The 7,027-nt window shown below is 38.3% G+C and overlaps 1 pseudogene; it reads right to left on the reverse strand.

Annotated features, from left to right (window-relative positions):
• Window positions 1-760: 760 nt before the first annotated feature.
• Window positions 761-6,118, reverse strand: LOC118569864 (annotated as a pseudogene).
• Between the last annotated feature and the right edge of the window lie 909 nt (window positions 6,119-7,027).

The following is a 7,027-nucleotide window of genomic DNA, read 5'->3' on the forward strand; positions in this document are numbered from 1 at the left end:
TCTGGATCCACAATGAAAAAGTTATGTCTAAAATGACTTTAACTAAAGCAATTCCAGAGTTTCACTAGCAGGGAGGCATTCTGGCACTCCCAGTGCTAATTTCTGCAAGAACAGACAGATAATAAGAGCAGAAGAGTTCAAACAGGGGCTGTTTAACGATGTGGATTGCCAACTGGAGGTCTATCTGCAAGGTATACACAGTGGTTAATTGGCCTACTATACATTACAACTTTTCTTTCAAACAGCGAATATAACACAACTGTAGATGAATTTCTAAACAGTTTTATTAAATAAGAAACACAGAGCCAAATTCAGAGTTAAAAGCCCAAGAGATTAGAGCACTAGTGAAGAGCCAAGACCACCTTTACTTTACCACTCACTGCCGTCACTCTTACCACTTGCTGCCATCTCTTCCCCAGAGAGGGAATTTCTTCCTGTCTGACTTGTCTTTTTATTGCCTTTCTGTTCTGCCTTCTCATTGGCTCTAAACCCAACCACATGACTTTCTTTTCACAGCCTGTCTACACAGACCTCCAGGTCTCTATGGTACTGGGAGTAAAGGTTCGTGTCACCATGCTTGGCTGTGTCCTTGACCACAGAGACTCTGCCTGCCATGTTGGGCTATCACCACCTGACTTCTATTCCTGGCTCACTAATGACCTCTGATCTCCAGGAAAACTTTATTTATTAACATACAAATAATATCACATTTCAGCACAATTAAAATATCACCACAGACAACAGCCATTTTTAAAATCTTTTAGGTATTTTCAATGGTTTCTGAATTATTTGTAAGAAGCTCTGGTTTATTTGTATAGAGTTTGATGTATGTGTCCACTATTAAATCCAGATCATATTTTATATCAAAATTTATGTTAAGCAAAGCCAAATTACTTGACCTCTGGTCTTTCAGTGTTCCGCAAATATGCTTTGAGACACTTTCGCCCATTTTCATAGTGCTCATTCTCAACTTTCATCACAGGGAGAATACATAGGACCTTCAGCACGGCATAGACATTGAGAAATAAACAATGTCAGGAAGATGGAGGGCTTCATAAATGGTGGATGGGAGGTCAACATTTTTCCCTCTGTGTTTCCACTTGACTCTCCAACAGTGAAGCTTGGCTGAGAGCATGTCAGGATTGGGTAGGTCACTTCTTTACATTTCAGCATGGAGCTTTTCTGATGTGTTGAATTTGAGCAGCCCCATCACTGAGGCTACCAGAGATAGACATTTCAGAACTTTGAGGTGCTGTTCAGAGAATATGTCTTTAAGTTCCTGAATAATGTGCTCCACTGTTGAAACACTGAGGGTGTCTTTATAGTAATTATCCAAGGTTCTAGGTTAACTTGCTGGACCCTCTGGAATTTTCCTGGCAGTTTCATTTGAATGTCAAGTTTGGTTGCTAAATTTGTGGCTTTCTCAAACCAAAACTCATGATTAACTTCAATATCCTCCATGCCTTGATTAAGTGAATGCAGTTTGTCCCTGGTGATTGTTCCCAAATGCCCTTGTAAAAGATAACACATTTTTAAGAACAACAATGGTAACAATGAAATCAAAATCTGTCACTGCACTATTGAGTAGAAATGCTTGTCCAGCTATACAGTTATTCCACCTAATATTTGTGTCGCTATTTAGACCATTGAAACAAAAAACAAGTGCTTGTAGGTGATTCACTAAGATTTCAAAGGCATCATGTTTGCCTGTCCACTGGGAATGGCAAACTTCCTTCAGCTCTTTACCCTGCACTTCACTGTTATGAAAAAGAACAGAAATTACATTGTCAAAGTCTAAAGGCAGCTGTTGTCACCAGTGGAAAAAAAGAACAGACTTCCTCAGTCGTTCCTAAAGCCATGGATACCCCTATCACAGGGACAGACTTCGCCAATCACGAATTTAAGGTACAGAAAGAGCAGAGTGTGTAGACAGCCTGGGGGTACATTTCTAAAAGTCTCGAAGCAACAACTTTAATTTTGGAAGAAAAATCGCTGTTCACAATGTAAGCCTGGCCACGACAATACTCCATATACAATCCACATTTCTCAGTTATTGTAGTGTGAAATTTCACAGCCAAAATTTGTTCATCAGCTTCATAGGGCAGAGGAAACCCAACAAACTCTACTCTCAGGTTATGAGCTTCATCGACAAACCTCACCAGCACGGGAAAGTGCTCTTCTCCTGCTATGTCCACCACATCATCTCTGATGATGGAAATGAAGTGTGAGTCTCTCACTTCCCTGAGCATCTCCTCCTGAATACAGCTTTCACAGATCTCCAGCATCTGTCTCTGGTGCGCTTTGGAGCAGAATAACAGATTCACCGCTGTGGCCCTCACAGGATCTCCTCTCCAGAGTTGATTCGGCACTCCAGGATCCTGGTGCCTGAAAGTTATGTACACCAAAGAGGCCTTCTGGGATCTTGTCTGCCTCGTGCCCATCCAAGGGTATGTTCTGCTTTCCCATGAGAATCAAAATCTCAAATAATGACTTGAGGTACTCTTTGTTCTCCTTCTCTTCAAGGATCAAAGTTAACAACACATTTCCATCCTGCCAGTTCCCTGTTTCTGCATTGGGAACTAGATACTCTGAACTAAATGATCAAAAGCTGAAAAGCAATACTTTTAATAAAAATATAAAACAGCTTCCATCACACTTAATACAGGAAGATGGAAGACTATTCATTTTCAACCCATTTTTACAAATCTTAAACTATCTTGGAGTTGAAATCATCTTATTAAGGAAAAAAAGTTATCTTTAAGAACATGGAAATGCTCTATTTTCACAAAGTACATGATATAAAGCTAGAATAGAATGTTGGCCCTATTTAAGGCATTTCCCCAGCATTTTTCTGTTCCCACAACCATCCTAGGAACATTTATAATTTACACTTATAAAACAGAACCATAAAGAAAATCCCACATCTAAGATTGAGGGATTATTGTGGAATTTTGGAGGGGTGTTGTAAGTGCTAGAGGAACAGAATGTCTGTTTAAGATTGTTTCTCCCAGGAATGTCAGCATCTACACCCATACACTCCCCAACATGACTTCCCAAGATGAACTGAAAAAAGATAACAATAATGAACTGAACAATGCTAAAGTGTATGGCAGATATCCCTGGAGGAGCTGACCTCACACAAAGAACTACAGGCACCTAAGAAATGCCAAGAGACCAAAATAATCTTCCCCAGGGAACAGCACACCAATTGGGAATCCAATACTAAATGGTCAGCATTGTGTGTGTGTGTGTGTGTGTGTGACTAGTTAATGAAAAAAGAGACCATGCATTTTTACGATAACTATGAGCGTATACAGGGTTTGTAGGGATGAAAGGATGGAGAAATTGATTATAATCTTAATGAAATAACTAAAAATAGAAATAAAAGTAAAATCATAAAATTAAGTAACATATAAACTAACATTTTTCTCATTTGTTTATGTTTGTTTTGAAATTTTAGTGTTTATTTTAGAAATTGACTTCAGTAGATCTTTGAATAATCATTACTCAAATAATTTTTCTTTATTCTTAATTGTGAACGTAATTATTCATATCAATAAAAACCAGGAGTCGGATATTGGAGTAACAACCTGAAAGATCAGAGAAGCAAAGGAGCAGCAACCAATGACTTTTTTCTTTTTAGCTAAATTTCGAACCCAGGGCCTTGCACTTGCTAAGCAAGCGCTCTCTACCACTGAGCTAAATCCGCAACCCGAAAATGAACTAATTTCACATATTTTCTCTTTATTAAATGAAAGAATTGCACTTTCTTTCAGTTGTGATGAAACTACCCTTCTGTAAATGTTTAGTGTTTGCTCCAGGTAAAACTCTGTTGTTTTAGACTTTGCCTGTGACAGCAGAGATTTGAGGAGCAACATCAAAACCAAAAATGACATGCCTGAGAAAAAATATAAAACATATATCACGTCAAGAAAGAGTTTTAGTGCTTGCATTTAGATGAGTAAAGATCATTTACACATTTTCCACCTGATCTATAGGAATTTTATGTAAATATAATTTAATTTCAAAATATACTTATTTATACCTGTGAATATATGAAGAAATGCATATGTATAAATATGTTAAAATTATCATTTAATCATCTTCAGATTTTGATTCCTATTACTTAAGTTTTTTAAATCCCATTTATCTGGTGTTACATTCAAATAATGATACAAGACATTGACAATACCAATACACTAGGAGCCAGAGGATCATTGAGTTTGCAGTGAGACTGTGTCCCCTAGTAATATCAGTAGCTATATCCATCCATTCAGTCTCATCACCAGGACTGTCCAAAATGAGGTCAACAAGGACACCAATAATAGACTTGTAAAGTGGGTGCAGGTAAGACTGCAAGGCCTCAACCCTTCAGAAACAAATTATGGGTGACTAAGAAATTTTGAGTGTGAGAGAAATAGTTTTTCTCAGGGAAGAGCAAACCCAAAAATTATCCAATAACAAGTGGTCAGCATTGAAAACATACATAAAATAACATATACAGACTGAGCAGGGTATACGTAGGAATATATATTCATTTTTAATACATATTTGTGTATGTAATAACAATATAGAAAGAGGCCAAAAGTTTGAATGAGCCCAAGGAGGGTTATATTTGGAGGACTTGGAGGGAGGAAGTGGAAGGGAGAAATGATGTAAATCATTTAGGACCTCAAAAATAAAAAAATAAAAAAAAGAGAATAAAGATACTCTTCACCTTTGTTTTATGAAATACATTTTTTTTCAAAAAGAATTGTTTCTCTGTTCTTATAAAAACTTACTAATTTCCATGAATAATATCTTACTCTTCTGTGACTCCAATGACTGGCTATAAAAGTTACTAAGAACAAAGACAGACGTAATTATTTCAGAAAGTATTTTCATAAAGCAAAAGTAGAGTTGAGTAGATAATTTGTTTTTTGTGCAAGCATAAGGATCTGAGTTTGGATCCGCAGTATCCAAATAGCAATGTCACATATCACAGTACTCATCTTTAGGTCTAGCACTGGGGGACTAACAGGGAAGGCATGCAGATAGATACTTCCTTGGTGCTCAATCTCAGGGTAGCTGAAATGGTGGGCTCCAGGTTCACTGAAAGACTGTCTATAAAATTAATGTGAGAGTGGAAGAGGAGGACATCAAATATCACCTGTTGGCATCTGGGATCCACACACATACATCAAATATGAGTGCATTAGAACACACATATGCATATGCTACACACATGTGTAACAACAAACACAGAGAGAGACAGACAGAGAGAAAGACAGAGACAGAGTCAAAGAGAGAAGGAAATAACTAGTTGAAACTCCATGTAAAACAACATTATTTCTCCTTATCCATAGGCTAGAATCTATAGCTAAGTATTACTATTGTATTAAGCCTAATGAATTGAAGTATTTGTTTGTGAGATCTCCCCAGAAAACTTTCTGTTCCTCAGTTTCAAGGGCTTTAGGGAGAAAAACAGAGCAAGAAAAAAAAAAAAAGACACACCATCAAATAGATACTTGTTTAAAAGGAGGAGAGAGCAGAGACCTCTGCACATCAGTGTGTAAGATCACTAGGGAGCAGGAAGCCAATCAGGCTCAGGTACTTTGGGTGCTCCATAAAGTGTTGTGGAAGCTAGAATTTAGTAAATTATTTAAAGTTCCCATCATAGGAGGCAAGATGGCTTTAACTCTGTCCTGAAAATGTGCATGTAATATTTAAATCAGACTTTGCTTGGGCTTACACAGGGACACTTTGCTCAGCCTGAAAGGAGGAGACTGGAACTGCCTATACTAAATCCACCAGGTTTAACTGAATCCCCAGGGGAATCTTGGCCCTGGAGGAGATGGGAATGGAGGGGAGGGGATGGGGGGAAGGTGGGGGCGGGGGCAGGAGAGGGAGGACAGGAGAACTCATGGCTGATGTATAAAATTAAAACACAAATATAATAAAAAATAATAATTAAGAAATAGATATACAAATTAAATGTTTACTAATTCACTTACAAACATGAGGATCCAAGACAGTGATTCAGATATTTCAATTCCTATCTCTTTATATACAGGAAAATTTCAGCTATCCACATACAAACCTACCTGCATGGAATTTTGGAAGTCAGATGAGAGTCCATAATTCTAGTGGTTTTTTGTATTTTTTATTTGTTTGCTGGTTTTTGTTTTGTTTTGTTTTTTGTTTTTTGAGACAGTTTCTCTGTATAGCTTTGCACCTTTCCTGGAACTCACTACGTAGCCCAGGCTGGCCTCAAACTCACAGAGATCAACCTGCCTCTGCCTCCCGAGTGCTGGGATTAAAGTCGTGCACCACCACTGCCTGGCAATTCTAGGTTTTAATATGATAATATTACCCTGTGGTGAACTCTGTGAGATATACCAATGACTGAACTAGCAAGCTATGCCTATCATCCAAGAGTGGCAGGGACACCATGGGAATAACCGATTGTTTTCTGATTGTACTTAAGACCCACTTCACAAGGTAAAACTCACACCTGGCAACTTTGTTAGGGCTAAAAACTAGTGGCTCATGAGGCTGTACTCGACTCTAGAGGAGAATCTCCTACCAGTATTCTGTTGAATGCACATGCTATTAAGCAGACCCCTCAGGAGTTATAGACCTTCATATTAGCACATCTCTTGACCCTCACCAAGCAGCAGTGTATGGCAACTAACATGGGACCCACAACTGGATGAGGTGCAGAGACCAAGAAAGCTCAGCAGGCCAAACCTTGGAAAGTCACAGAAGTTGTGACAGCATGCACAAGACTTCCATAAGCTTACACAAAATGTAAATTCCAGAATGGAGAGGAGAAATAGAAATGATGTCCTATCCCATAGCTGAGAACATGGACAATTGTTGGTTTTGAGATTTGCCCGCTGGTTAGTTGATCACATTCCAGTGGATGCCACACTCGCAATAGTATCTGGGTAACACAAATTAGAGTTTGTGGGTTTGAGGAAAAGAAAACAAAACCAAAAATAAACATAAAGAATCAAAGTTGGGGAGTAAATAGCAGGGCTATTTG

Source organism: Onychomys torridus, chromosome 18 (assembly GCF_903995425.1).
Source record: "Onychomys torridus chromosome 18, mOncTor1.1, whole genome shotgun sequence".
Lineage (NCBI taxonomy): Eukaryota > Metazoa > Chordata > Mammalia > Rodentia > Cricetidae > Onychomys > Onychomys torridus.